General features: G+C 45.5%; 1 protein-coding gene across 2 annotated transcripts in view; it reads right to left on the bottom strand.

The window, feature by feature from the left end:
* The window catches only part of gpc5b (glypican 5b), a 593,135-nt gene that overhangs the window by 232,992 nt on the left and 347,288 nt on the right, over positions 1-12,855 (bottom strand). The window lies entirely within an intron of this gene.

The raw sequence follows: 12,855 nt of genomic DNA, 5'->3' as shown, positions 1-12,855 counted from the left end.
AATTGTAGTGTCGATGCTATCCAATGAGGACAAGCCAAAAGAATGATCAGCGAAATGATGTGGGATTAACCCACTCCTCCAGCCTGTTACACAGGAGCAACAGGTTATTCAGCATGGTAACTCAGTGATTATGACTGCTGCCTCACAGCACCAGGGAAACATGGTCCAGATTCGGGTGACTGTCGGAATGGAGTTTGTACATTCTCCCCGTATCTGTGTGTGTTTCCTCCGGGTGCTCCAGTTTCCTCCCACAATCTAAAGATGTGCAGGTTAGGTGAATTGGCCATGCTGAATTGCTGAAAATGTGTTGCTGGAAAAGTGCAGCAGGTCAGGCAGCATCCAAGGAGCTGGAAAATCGACATTTTGGGCATGAGCCCTTCTTCAGGAATCCAGCAACACATTTTCAGCTCTGATCTCCAGCATCTGCAGTCCTCACTTTCTCCTCCATGCTGAATTGCCCATAGTGTTCAGGAATGTGTTGATTAGATGCATGAGTCAGGGGAAATGTAAAGGAATGGGTCTGAATCGATTACTCTCTGGAGGATCGGTGTGGACTTGTTGGGCCAAATGGCCTGTTTCCACACTGTAGGGATTCTATGAAAGAGGGTGGAATGCTGACCTGTTGTTTTCTCATGGCACCAGGGGAGATGTTGAAAAGGCATCTCCAACAAACACAACACTTGCATTGAACTAAACTGTCATGAGAGCCTTGTTGATGGATTGAAACCCGTGACTGGAGACTTAAATCCCTATCTCAGCAAGATAGTTCCAACAATTGGTGCACAGGTTTGAAGTTTTTTCAATGCTTAACAAAGTTTATCTCAAATGCTAAAAGAAATTAACACAGCTCTTGTTCCTCAGAATGATACCTTACAAATGCTACAGGTTTGCAGAGAAGGTAGTGGAAAATAACTCAGCCATGGGGTCATGGCATTGATATTGAATTGGGCAACAAGAGAGTATTTTGTTTGTATTGATATCTCTTGGTTTAGTTAGGTTTGGAGACTCAGTAGGGGGAGTGGGAGATCACGCAATCAATAATCGTGTTTTCAATGTTTTCTTACAAGAGGTCTGACCCAATGTATTTAAGTAGTTACATGTTTTTATTTGCCGGAGGCTAACAATACAGTTGGGAGCAAATTACTTCAGAAAGAAAGCATATAACAGTATGTGTCTACATCAGAATTTCAGGACTTGAGATTTCTCAGCCCCTTCTTCCTCATCCAGCTCCGTTACATGGATCCCATCAAAGGCTCTTCAATTGATAACTCAATACATTATTGATCAGACCCAACAATCTCCTGCTCTTTTACTTTGCACATTTCTCAATATGTTGTGACCAAGCATGAACTTGCATTGGAAATATCCTTATTGTACTTTATCCTACTGGAGGGCAATTTAAGAAACTTTTCAGTGGTGAGCAAATAGCTTTTCGGGGCTGTGTTTTGTTATTAGAAGGAATGCCTCAATTAAGCAACTTGCTCGTCAAGCCTGGTCCACAGCAGATTCAAGATGTGGGTCAGCTAAAGGTAGAGATCAGGCCTAAGTCCTGATGCTTGCTTCATTGTAACATGTCTGTTATGAAGGTGTAGGTTTGTTCTATATCTTTAAGAGAGAGAGAGAGGAAGCTAGCAAGGACTGACTGAAAGCACACAGTGGACTGAACACGGTAAAAATGTAACATTTGATTGAAGCAAATACCTGGAGTTGTGTTGCCATGGAAGAAAAACAAAGTCAAATTTGGCCAATCAGTTTAAAATATGCCCCAGATACCAAAATCAATTTGAATTTGAATTTTACTGTTTGGGATGACATCAAACCAATGAAATGATCCAATATTTTGAGGTATAAAACCAGACATTTTGAACAGTTAGGGGAGAACAGCAATGAGCACCAACAAGTACAGACTGCCAGCCAAATAGCTCTCTGAAAGGTACCTATCCGAAAGAAAAGGTGTGCAGCCAAAAACCAAAGAAGAGATGACTCAGAAAAACGCAGAGGAAAATCTCACCCTCTCTGAGACATCCTTGATCCTGGCACCAGGGAAACAACACGCCATTCTGATTTTTCTCTGCTGGCCACAGAAACGTCTGTCTGTACCTCTGACTACAGAATCCCTAACACAATTGATCTCTTGGAAGCCGACGTACCCCTCGTTGCATTAGAGCCAGTCTCAACACCAGAAACCTGGCTTTTCGTGCTATGTTCCCCTGAGAATCCATCAACCCCTACATTTTCCAAAACAGCATTCCTGTTTGAAATGGGTATATCCACAAAAGACTCCTGCACTAGCTGCCTACCTCTCTTACCTTTCCTGGAATAAACCTATCTTTGTGACTGTATCTGAGACTTCCCCCCTTCCTATAACTGCCATCCATCACATACTGTTGCTGTTGCAAATTCCTCATCACTTTCATCTGTCTCTCCATACGATCCACTTGATCTGATAAGATTCACATCCAACAGCATTTATGGCAGATATAATCCACAGTAAGCCTTAAACTCTCTTTAAACTCCCACATCTGACAAGAAGTACATATCACTGTAAAAGCCATTTTTGCTCCTTCACAATCTACATTCCCAGAAAATAACACCGTCTTATTCCTCTACAAACACTGCCCCAGGTTAAATTAATAGCTATGGCTTGTATTTTAAGTTTAATCAAGAGACGTATCTCCAAAAACATATAATCAAGAAAGAATCCACTATACTCACTACTGCAGCCTTTCTCTTGGACAGACTTAAAACAATGATTAATCTGATTCTGTGCTGTGAACTTCGCCCAACAGTTCCTCCAAGATTAGTTGTGAATTTCACTGTTTGTTAATTTTCCCAGATTTTATCTATCTCTCTTTCTCTCTCTCCTGCACTGTCCTCACCATGTGCTCCCTTTGTCTGCTCTTCTCCTTTTAAACTGCTGTTGTTTTGACTTCTTTTTCCCGAAGTTCCAAAACAATGCAACAGCATATAAAACAGGAATTGCTGATCCTGGAATTCGAGGAAATCCCCTCCAGCACCTAAAATACCTCAGAAAAAGGAGCAGCTCTTACAGCCAGAAACTTTTCCCGTCCTCCATCTTGGATTACCCAGAATCCATCTTGCCTGTCAAAATTTAATGGATCACAGTAAGAGGTGAGGTTCTCTGTGTGTCAGGTTTAAATTAGCAGGGGCTTTTCCCTCAGTCACAACATGTCAGAGAACTGAGCCAAAGCCTCAACAATCCCAACATTGATGACTCCCTGTCAGAAGGCAGTGTAAAAGGAAGGGAAATTACACATTTAGATACTTGATCTCTTAATAGTGTATGGGTTGCAAATTGAATGGGCAGCAACCCCATAATATATTCCTGTACAAAGCATCCCTACAGACACAGTACAAACCACTCCCTCATGAATACTACATGACAATCCAATTTATGGGGTACCCCACAATGCAATATATAGCAAACACAACAATGTTAGAGAATGGATATATAACAATGCAATGCATAGGGTACACCACAATCCAACATGTAGAGTACACAGCTAACTGATAATAGGCTACACAACACTGTAAGCCGTGGGGTATGCAATGCATTGCATAGGGTACACAACATTATGATACATGACAATGTGAGACATATGGTAATAACAATGTCAGACACAGAATATATGACAATGCAATGTGTAGGGTATCTTACATTGCAAAGTGTAGGGAACGCAACAACATAATACAGAGGATATGCAACAATGCAAGACGCACAGTCCGTGACAATACGCTACGCAGCGTACATAGCAATATGATACATAAGGTTTACAACATTTGAATGTGTAGGGTACACACAATACGAGGCTAGGGTACACAACACTGTGTTATCAAAGTCACTGCTGATTTTGGATAAAGTCATGACACAAAAGAAATTCAACGACTGTAGCGAAGAGATCCAGAATGTGACTTGTATGAATTTGGAGTGGCAGATTAGTTTAATTTGGCTTTAATATGTTGATTAGTAACATTTTTGAATTTTGTTTCAATTGTCCTCTGAATAAAGTGGACAAGTAACTTTCACATCAACAATACCCATTATAGCAAGTGGATCTGTAACTTTTTGGAGCAAAGTGCTGTGGGATGCCTTGATGATACTGAAACTTGATTTATAAAAGACAGACGCTTTCTTTGCTTTAACAAATCACAGCAGGCTTAGTATCAGTTTCATCTCACTGCACTCTGTCTAACCTTTACCTTCACATGTCCTAATGACTATGTTGAGGTCTGCTTTTTCAGTACATTTAGATTAGATTAGATTAGATTAGATTAGATTAGATTACTTACAGTGAGGAAACAGGCCCTTCGGCCCAACAAGTCCACACCGACCCGCCGAAGCGCAACTCATCCAGACCCATTCCCCTAAATTTACCCCTTCACCTAACACTACGGGCAATTTAGCATGGCCAATTCACCTAACTGGCACATTTGTGGAAGGAAACCGAAGCACCCGGAGGAAACTCACGCAGACTCGGGGAGAATGTGCAAACTCCACACAGAGTTTGTCTGTGCCTGAGGCGGGAATTGAACCTGGCGCTGTAATTCCGCTGGTATTTGTTTCACTATCAAAATAAAACCAAAATACTGCGGATGTAGGAAATCAAACAAACACAGAGGTTGCATGGAGAAACTCAGCAGGTCTGGCAGCATCTGTGGAGTGGAAACTGAGTTAACGGTCCAGTGACCTTCTTTCAGAGCTCAAATTTTCAAGTCTGGAATGACTTCTTCCTAATGGGTGTTTTATGCTAGCTGGCTGGTTGGCACACAAGTTTTTATTTCTGCTGTTCTTTCTGTTTTATGTTGTAATCAAGTGCGTAACTAAAATGGTGGGCTGATCACATCAGTGAAGGCGAGATGCAATCAAAGAGTGATAGTTATCGTTCCAGCAGCAATGTGGTGAGGGGAACTCATGCCTGGTCACCAGGCCCAGGGTCCGAAGCAGAGTACTGAACTAGAAGGACTGTAAAATTGGACACTTGATTTATTTCTTCATTTATTTGCCTTTGTATTCTTTTTTTGTGTGTTATAAGATGGTGCCAGAGAATGGCAACTCTACACAACACTTTTGACTGTATTTTGTAACAAGATACATGTGACAATAAATAAATAAATAAATCAAATCAATTCAGAAAGGGCCAAGGGGAATTAAAAAGGAATTGAATCAAAAATCAGCTAATGCAGAGTGGTAAACTCTGGTAGACTTTTCTCCTTCATTGGCCTAGAGATACAGAGTGAGATGCAGTGCCCCAAAAACTTGAAGTCAGTCAGCTCAGTACACATTAAGGCATAAAGCCACTCAGCTTCCTGCAATGATAATGCTCCGGGAGTAAATAATTGTGTCAGAAAAAGTCAATGCATTGTGAAGATACACAGGACATGATTTTACAATTAAGCAGAAACTGCTGACTGCGTTGTCTCTCTGCAACGCTCAAACCACTTGCCTGACGATGGATTTTAATTTAACCCCAAACCACTCTAGGTTTGAAATGATAACCACAGTCCAATATTACTGGGCCTCGATCTCATGCAGAAGAAAAATCACTGGAGAATGACTCAAGGGCTGCCACAAAGCAAACACACAAACAAACACATTCCTTCATCAAATATTTAAAACAATAACTCGAGGGCAGTCACCATTGCTGCTTTCCGAGCTTAAACACCATTACCTTGGAGAAACAGAAAATAGATTGGAGGGGATTCACAGGCCGATTAACTGACCAGCAGAGCGAACACCTGGTGTGTATTTTAAAGGGGCAGCCCTTACTAGATTAGATTAGACTTACAGTGTGGAAACAGGCCCTTCGGCCCAACAAGTCCACACCGACCCGCCGAAGCGAAACCCACCCATACCCCTACATTTATCCCTTACCTAACACTATGGGCAATTTAGCATGGCCAATTCACCTGACCCGCACATCTTTGGACTGTGGGAGGAAACCGGAGCACCCGGAGGAAACCCACGCAGACACGGGGAGAACGTGCAAACTCCACACAGTCAGTCGCCTGAGTCGGGAATTGAACCCGGGTCTCAGGTGCTGTGAGGCAGCAGTGCTAACCACTGTGCCACCGTGCCGCCCACTACGTTGCCTATTTATCTTGCCGCCATTAAGGGACACCTTTGTTCTTGATTTCTCAGGACTGGCCCTGGGATAGTGAGCCCGGGAGTCTCCTCTTGCCTTTGCCTCTTTGCTTTCGTTTGGTGAGTGTGTACACTGGCTACTGGAAGAAGTTACGGTCACCAGAAACATCGCGAACCACCGCCCACCACCCCCCAGTAAACTGATTTCAGTCCTACATGACCGGGCTGTGACCCCAAGACTGCACCTCACCCCATGGTCTTGGTGTCTAGCACAAATAAACCTTCAAACCTACACAGCCATTTCAGAGGCTTGTCTGTTTCACCTCTCACTCTGTCGCCAGGTTAGAGCAATCAAACACAGTGAGCATAGGTCAGTTACCAGACTCACATAATCAAATGCAGTGATAGTGCAATACCGTGATTGCAGAGTAAATATGCCAAATTACCTGTGGCTAAGCACAAATACTTAGTTTTTTCTGACAACGCTTCTAGTGTTATTGGTCTTAGATTAAGGCAAAATCAACAGGACTTTGTAATTCAATACTGAGATTCAAAAGCTGCCCAGCTGAATGTATGTAATTTCACGATGAAGGGCTTATGCTGAAACATTGACTCTCCTGCACCGAGGATGTTGCTTGATCTGCTGTGTTTTTCCAGCGCCATATTTTTCAATTCTGACTCTCCAGCACCTGCAGTCCTTAGTTTCTCCTGTATATAGTTTCTGATTTATATACAAACATTGGAAATTGATGGATAACACGAGTAGACATTTATCCTCTCCCTACTACTCCCAACCCATCCTCCCACAAGGAGAAACCATGCTCGAAACATTGACTGTCCTGCTCCTCGTCTGCTGCCTGACCGGCTGTGCTTTTTCAGCACCACATCTTTTGACTCATCCTCCCCAGACAAGTAATCTTCTAGAAAGGAGAGGCCGAGAGATAGGTAAAAAAAGACAATACTCAACCAAAAGAGAACAACAGGGGAAACAAAAAACCTTCTCTGATGCCCTCCTGCTGTTGAAACTACCCGGGAAATCAAACTGGATAAGCCTATACTATCTGCTAATCCTTGTTCTCTGCCCCAGCCACTGCCATTTAAGAAGTGGAGATACCAGTGTTGGACTGAGGTGGACAAAGTCAGAAGTCACATGACACCAGGTTCTAGACCAACGGGTTCATTTAAAATCACAAGCCTTTGTGTGAAAAGACAGCAGCCACCATCACCACCCAAATCTGCTGGCTCCTGGCATCCGTACCCTGGGCCAAACTTACCGGGATTTGGCATTGCTGGTGAATTTGCAAAGCACAGAAGTCAGTGACACCTTAAACCACACGTTTGAAGTCCTGAGGAACGGCTTGTGCCTGAAACATCAATTTTCCTGCTCCTCCGATGCTGCCTGACCTGCTGTGCTTTTCCAGCGCCACACTCTCAACTCTGACTCTCCAGCATCTGCATTCCTCACTTTCTCCTCGTTAGACAATTTGGTTAAGTTCAGATCCTCCGTTCTGCTAACATCAAAACCCAAGTCACCTCCATTTTCCTCATGGAGGGAGGAGGACCAATTCAACCGGTGTTGCCACCGGAATCTGAGGTGTGAATGTCAGGAGGTAGAGGTAGGAGTGGGAACTCAGCATCACTGTGAAACATCTAAAGAGTAGTCATACCAGACTTTAAATGTTAACTCTTGTTTTTCTCTCGCGATGAACCTGTTGAGTTTCTTTAACGTTCTCCTTATTTGTTCCAGATTTCCAGCACCTGCAGTATTTTGCCTTTATTGAAATATCAAGACCCATGCTGCTGAACCAAATTGGCTGCCCACACATTAAATTGGATGGTCCACACATTAAATTGGATGGTCCACACATTAAATTGGATGGTCCACACATTCGCCATGATCTTCTAAACACCCGCATTTGCCATTCCTTGGCTCAGCCATTAACTGATCCAGATCCCTGTACATAGTGTCAATGGATCTGATACACACCATTTGAATCAAAGCCTTGTTATGATGACCGTCTTCTGTAACATGAGTAAGGGGGCCACACATGAACAAAATACAAGGCCTGCAAATGTGCTGCATTGCCAATGAGTGTTTTGGAATGGATCATGGTGATTAAAGGCACGGGGGACTGACTGTGGTACAATGGCATTGTTTATGGGTTAATAATTCCTGAAGCCTCAGTTAACATCCTGTGGACAAATGTTCAAATCCCATAGTGGTGGAGTCCCAATTCAATTTAAATATCCAGGTTATGTAGCTTGTTTGTGATACCCATGATTGCCATCATCATTTACGGTAAAATCCCATTACTCAGTCTAGCCCACGAGACTGCAGACTCACAGCACTGTGGTTACCTTTAGCTACCCAGTAAATGGCTTAGCCAACCTCATTCCTGATGAAGGGTTTATGCCTGAAACATCGATTCTCTTGTTCCTCGGATGTTGCCTGACCTGCTGTGCTTTTCCAGCACCACACTCTCGGCTCTGATCTCCAGCATCTGCAGTCCTCACTTTCTCCTCCTTTGCCAACCAGTACGTTCAATGGCAATAAATGCTGGCCATACCACTAACATGTACATCCCATGAAGGAAGAATTTTAAACTACATAAATGTAGCTAATACTGTACAAAGGCTCTGTCCCTGGCATCTATCCATCAGCACATACTGCAATTTTACCAGGAGAGGTATTGAAAGGTCCACACATCCGCATGCCAATTGGAGTCTTTAAATTCATGGCCACTTAAGGACCTTGTCCAGCATGTTATCCACAGGAGAAATGACTCACATCAAGTGTACAGTCCATAGGCTTTACTGAGGTGTTGGTAACCTGATAATCTTGGAGTTGCCTCCTTTATGGGCTATTGGAGGCCACCAATAACAGCCCATTCCCTCTCAAAGATCATCCAACTCCATATTACTCCTGCACACCACTGTCCTGTCCGCCCCACAACCCCTCACCAGCACCTTCCCTGGCAAGTCCCTAGCATTGCTTTAAATGCTGGAATCTATAACTTCTGTCATCTTTGGGACTACCTGCAGTTGTGGTTCTGTTCGCCGAGCTGGGAATTTGTGTTGCAAACGTTTCGACCCCAGTCCAGGTGACATCCTCAGTGCTTGGGAGCCTCCTGTGAAGCGCTTCTGAGATCTTTCCTCCGGCATTTGTAGTGGTTTGAATCTGCCGCTTCCAGTTGTCAGTTCCAGCTGTCCGCTGCAGTGTTCGGTATATTGGGTCCAGGTCAATGTGATTATTGATTGAATCTGTGGATGAGTGCCATGCCTCTAGGAATTCCCAGTCTGTTCTCTGTTTGGCTTGTCCTATAATAGTAGTGTTGTCCCAGTCGAACTCATGTTGCTTGTCATCTGAGTGTGTGGCTACTAAGGATAGCTGGTCGTGTCATTTCGTGGCTAGTTGGTGTTCATGGATGCAGACCGTTAGCTGTCTTCCTGTTTGTCCTATGTAGTGTTTTGTGCAGTCCTTGCATGGGATTTTGTACACTACATTGGTTTTGCTCATACTGGGTATCGGGTCCTTCGCTCTGGTGAGTTGTTGTCTGAGAGTGGCTGTTGGTTTGTGTGCTGTTATGAGTCCTAGTGGTCGCATCAACAACCCACATCCATGAACACCAACTAGCCACAAAACGACACAACCAGCTATCCTTCGTAGCCACACACTCAGATGACAAGCAACATGAGTTCGACTGGAACAACACTACTATTATAGGACAAGCCAAACAGAGAACTGTCGGGGAATTCCTAGAGGCATGGCATTCATCCACAGATTCAATCAATAATCACATCGACCTGGACCCAATATATCGGCCACTGCAGCGGACAGCTGGAACTGACAACCGGAAGCGGCAGATACAAATCACTATAAATGCCCGAGGAAACATCACAGAGGCATTTCACAGGAAGCTCCCAAGCACTGAGGATGTCACCTAGACTGGGGACGAAACATATGCAACACAAATTCCCAGCTCGGCGAACAGAACCACAACAACGAGCACCCGAGCTGCAAATCTTCTCACAAACTTTAAAGTACTGCAGTTCCAGCAAAGACCAGTTCTCCAGGTGGCACTACTGGGCCCAGAGAGCTGATCTGATAATGTGTTGCTGGAAAAGCGCAGCAAGTCAGGCAGCATCCAAGGAGCAGGAGAATCGACGCTTTGGGCATAAGCCCTTCTTCAGGAATGAGGAAAGTGTGTCCAGCAGGCTAAGATAAAAGGTAGGGAGGAGGGACTTGGGGGAGGGGCGCTGGAGATGCGATAGGTGGAAGGAGGTCAAGGTGAGGGTGATTGGCCGGAGTGGGGTGGGGACGGAGAGGTCAGGAAGAAGATTGCAGGTTAGGAGGGCGGTGCTGAGTTCGAGGGATTTGACTGAGACAAGGTCGGGGGAGGGGAAATGAGGAAACTGGAGAAATCTGAGTTCATCCCTTGTGGTTGGAGGGTTCCTAGGCGGAAGATGAGGCGCTCTTCCTCCAACCGTCATGTTGTTATGGTCTGGCGATGGAGGAGTCCAAGGACCTGCATGTCCTTGGTGGAGTGGGAGGGGGAGTTGAAGTGTTGAGCCACGGGGTGGTTGGATTGGTTGGTGCGGGTGTCCCAGAGGTGTTCTTTGAAACGTTCCGCAAGTAGGCGGCCTGTCTCCCCAATATAGAGGAGGCCACATCGGGTGCAGCGGATGCAGTAAATGATGTGTGTGGAGGTGCAGGTGAATTTGTGGCGGATATGGAAGGATCCCTTGGGGCCTTGGAGAGAAGTAAGGGAGGAGGTGTGGTCGCAAGTTTTGCATTTCTTGCGGTTGCAGGGGAAGGCGCCGGGAGTGGAGGTTGGGTTGGTGGGGGGTGTGGACCTGACGAGGGAGTCACGGAGGGAGTGGTCTTTTTGGAAAGCTGATAGGGGAGGGGAGGGAAATATCGCCAGGAGTGGAGGTTGGGTTGGTGGGGGGTGTGGACCTGACAAGGGAGTCACGGACACCGGGAGTGGTGGTTGGGTTGGTGGGGGGTGTGGACCTGACAAGGGAATCACGGAACTGCAACCCTGCAACTGCAAGAAATGCAAAACTTGTGCCCACACCTCCTCCCTTACTTCTCTCCAAGGCCCCAAGGGATCCTTCCATATGCACCACAAATTCACCTGCACCTCCACACACATCATTTACTGCACCCGCTGCACCCGATGTGGCCTCCTCGATATTGGGGAGACAGGCCGCCTTCTTGCAGAACGTTTCAGAGAACACCTCTGGGACACCCGCACCAACCAACCCAACTGCCCCGTGGCTCAACACTTCAACTCCCCCCCCCACTCCACCAAGGACATGCAGGTCCTTGGACTCCTCCATCGCCAGACCATAACAACATGACAGTTGGAGGAAGAGCGCCTCATCTTCCGCCTAGGAACCCTCCAACCACAAGGGATGAACTCAGATTTCTCCAGTTTCCTCATTTCCCCTCCCCCCACCTTGTCTCAGTCAAATCCCTCGAACTCAGCACCGCTTTCCTAACCTGCAATCTTCTTCCTGACCTCTCCGTCCCCACCCCACTCTGGCCTATCACCCTCACCTTGACCTCCTTCCACCTATCACATCTCCATCGCCCCTCCCCCAAGTCCCTCATCCCTACCTTTTATCTTAGCCTGCTGGACACACTTTCCTCATTCCTGAAGAAGGGCTTACGCCCGAAGCGTCGATTCTCCTGCTCCTTGGATGCTGCCTGACCTGCTGCGCTTTTCCAGCAACACATTTTCAGCTCTGATCTCCAGCATCTGCTGTCCTCACTTTCTCCTCAGAGAGCTGATGGTCATTTCACTGGCAGGTAGCTCTGGCAAGCGAGGTGTTCGACCCTATGGTTTAGCCGTGAGAATGAGCCCACCAGGTGAAGGCAGGGTCACCCCCAACATTACCCCATTGTAAACACCAGAGGGGAAACAGGTTTGAAAACAGAAAGGAATCAGACATAGGAAAATCTAAAGCACAAGTAAGGTAGCCTTGTCACTATGCGAGCAGGAGTAAAATTGCCCCCGTCAGCTGTCCAGTGCAGTAGTTGGACTGACGGACTAAGTGTATATGTGTAGACCCATTTCTGAAGAGATGATATTAATGATGTCACTCAACGGCAAGCCTTGCTCAATCAGAAGCAAGGTTACCCAATACATTGAAGTGCTTTTATTTGCTTTTCTCTTCCTCTCTGCAAATTAAAGAAAAGACCCTCCGGTTTTTAATTTTTAGAAGTGATTCCATTTCCAATCTGCCCAGAGGTCACTTCAGTGGCTACTGCTGCTGCTTTGGGGAGTTCAACTAATTACAAACGCTTTTGCTATTTGTTCCTTCAAGGCTGCTGTGGATAGGGGAGGTGGTGAAATCCAGTGTGCGGCTGCCATTCGATAAATGAGCTTTTTACTTCAGATTTATTTCACATTCAAACCTTACGGCTCAGAGGGAGGCTATTCAGATGAAAATGCCAGTGCCCACTGGTTTAGAGAGCTTCCTGGGCCTGAGGGCCTCAATTTTCTATTCCTTCTCCGAGTGCTTGTGTTCTGATGATTTCCAATCTCTTACTTCGCAGCCCTGTGAATATTCCCATTTCAAACATTTATCCAGTTCCCCTTCAAAAGTTATCGCTGAATCTGTTGCCATTACACTTGTGGGCAGCACCGTCGAGATCGCGGCACATTCTCTGCTGAGGAACAAAATCTCATCTCCTCTGTTTCTTTTGCTCATTAGAAGCAGTTCCTCCCCTTAACCCCAACCGA

The sequence above is a fragment of the Hemiscyllium ocellatum genome, chromosome 13 (genome assembly GCF_020745735.1).
Source record: "Hemiscyllium ocellatum isolate sHemOce1 chromosome 13, sHemOce1.pat.X.cur, whole genome shotgun sequence".
NCBI lineage: Eukaryota > Metazoa > Chordata > Chondrichthyes > Orectolobiformes > Hemiscylliidae > Hemiscyllium > Hemiscyllium ocellatum.
The sequence above is the reverse complement of the archived record's forward strand: the minus strand, read 5'-3'. Positions and strand labels throughout refer to the sequence as shown.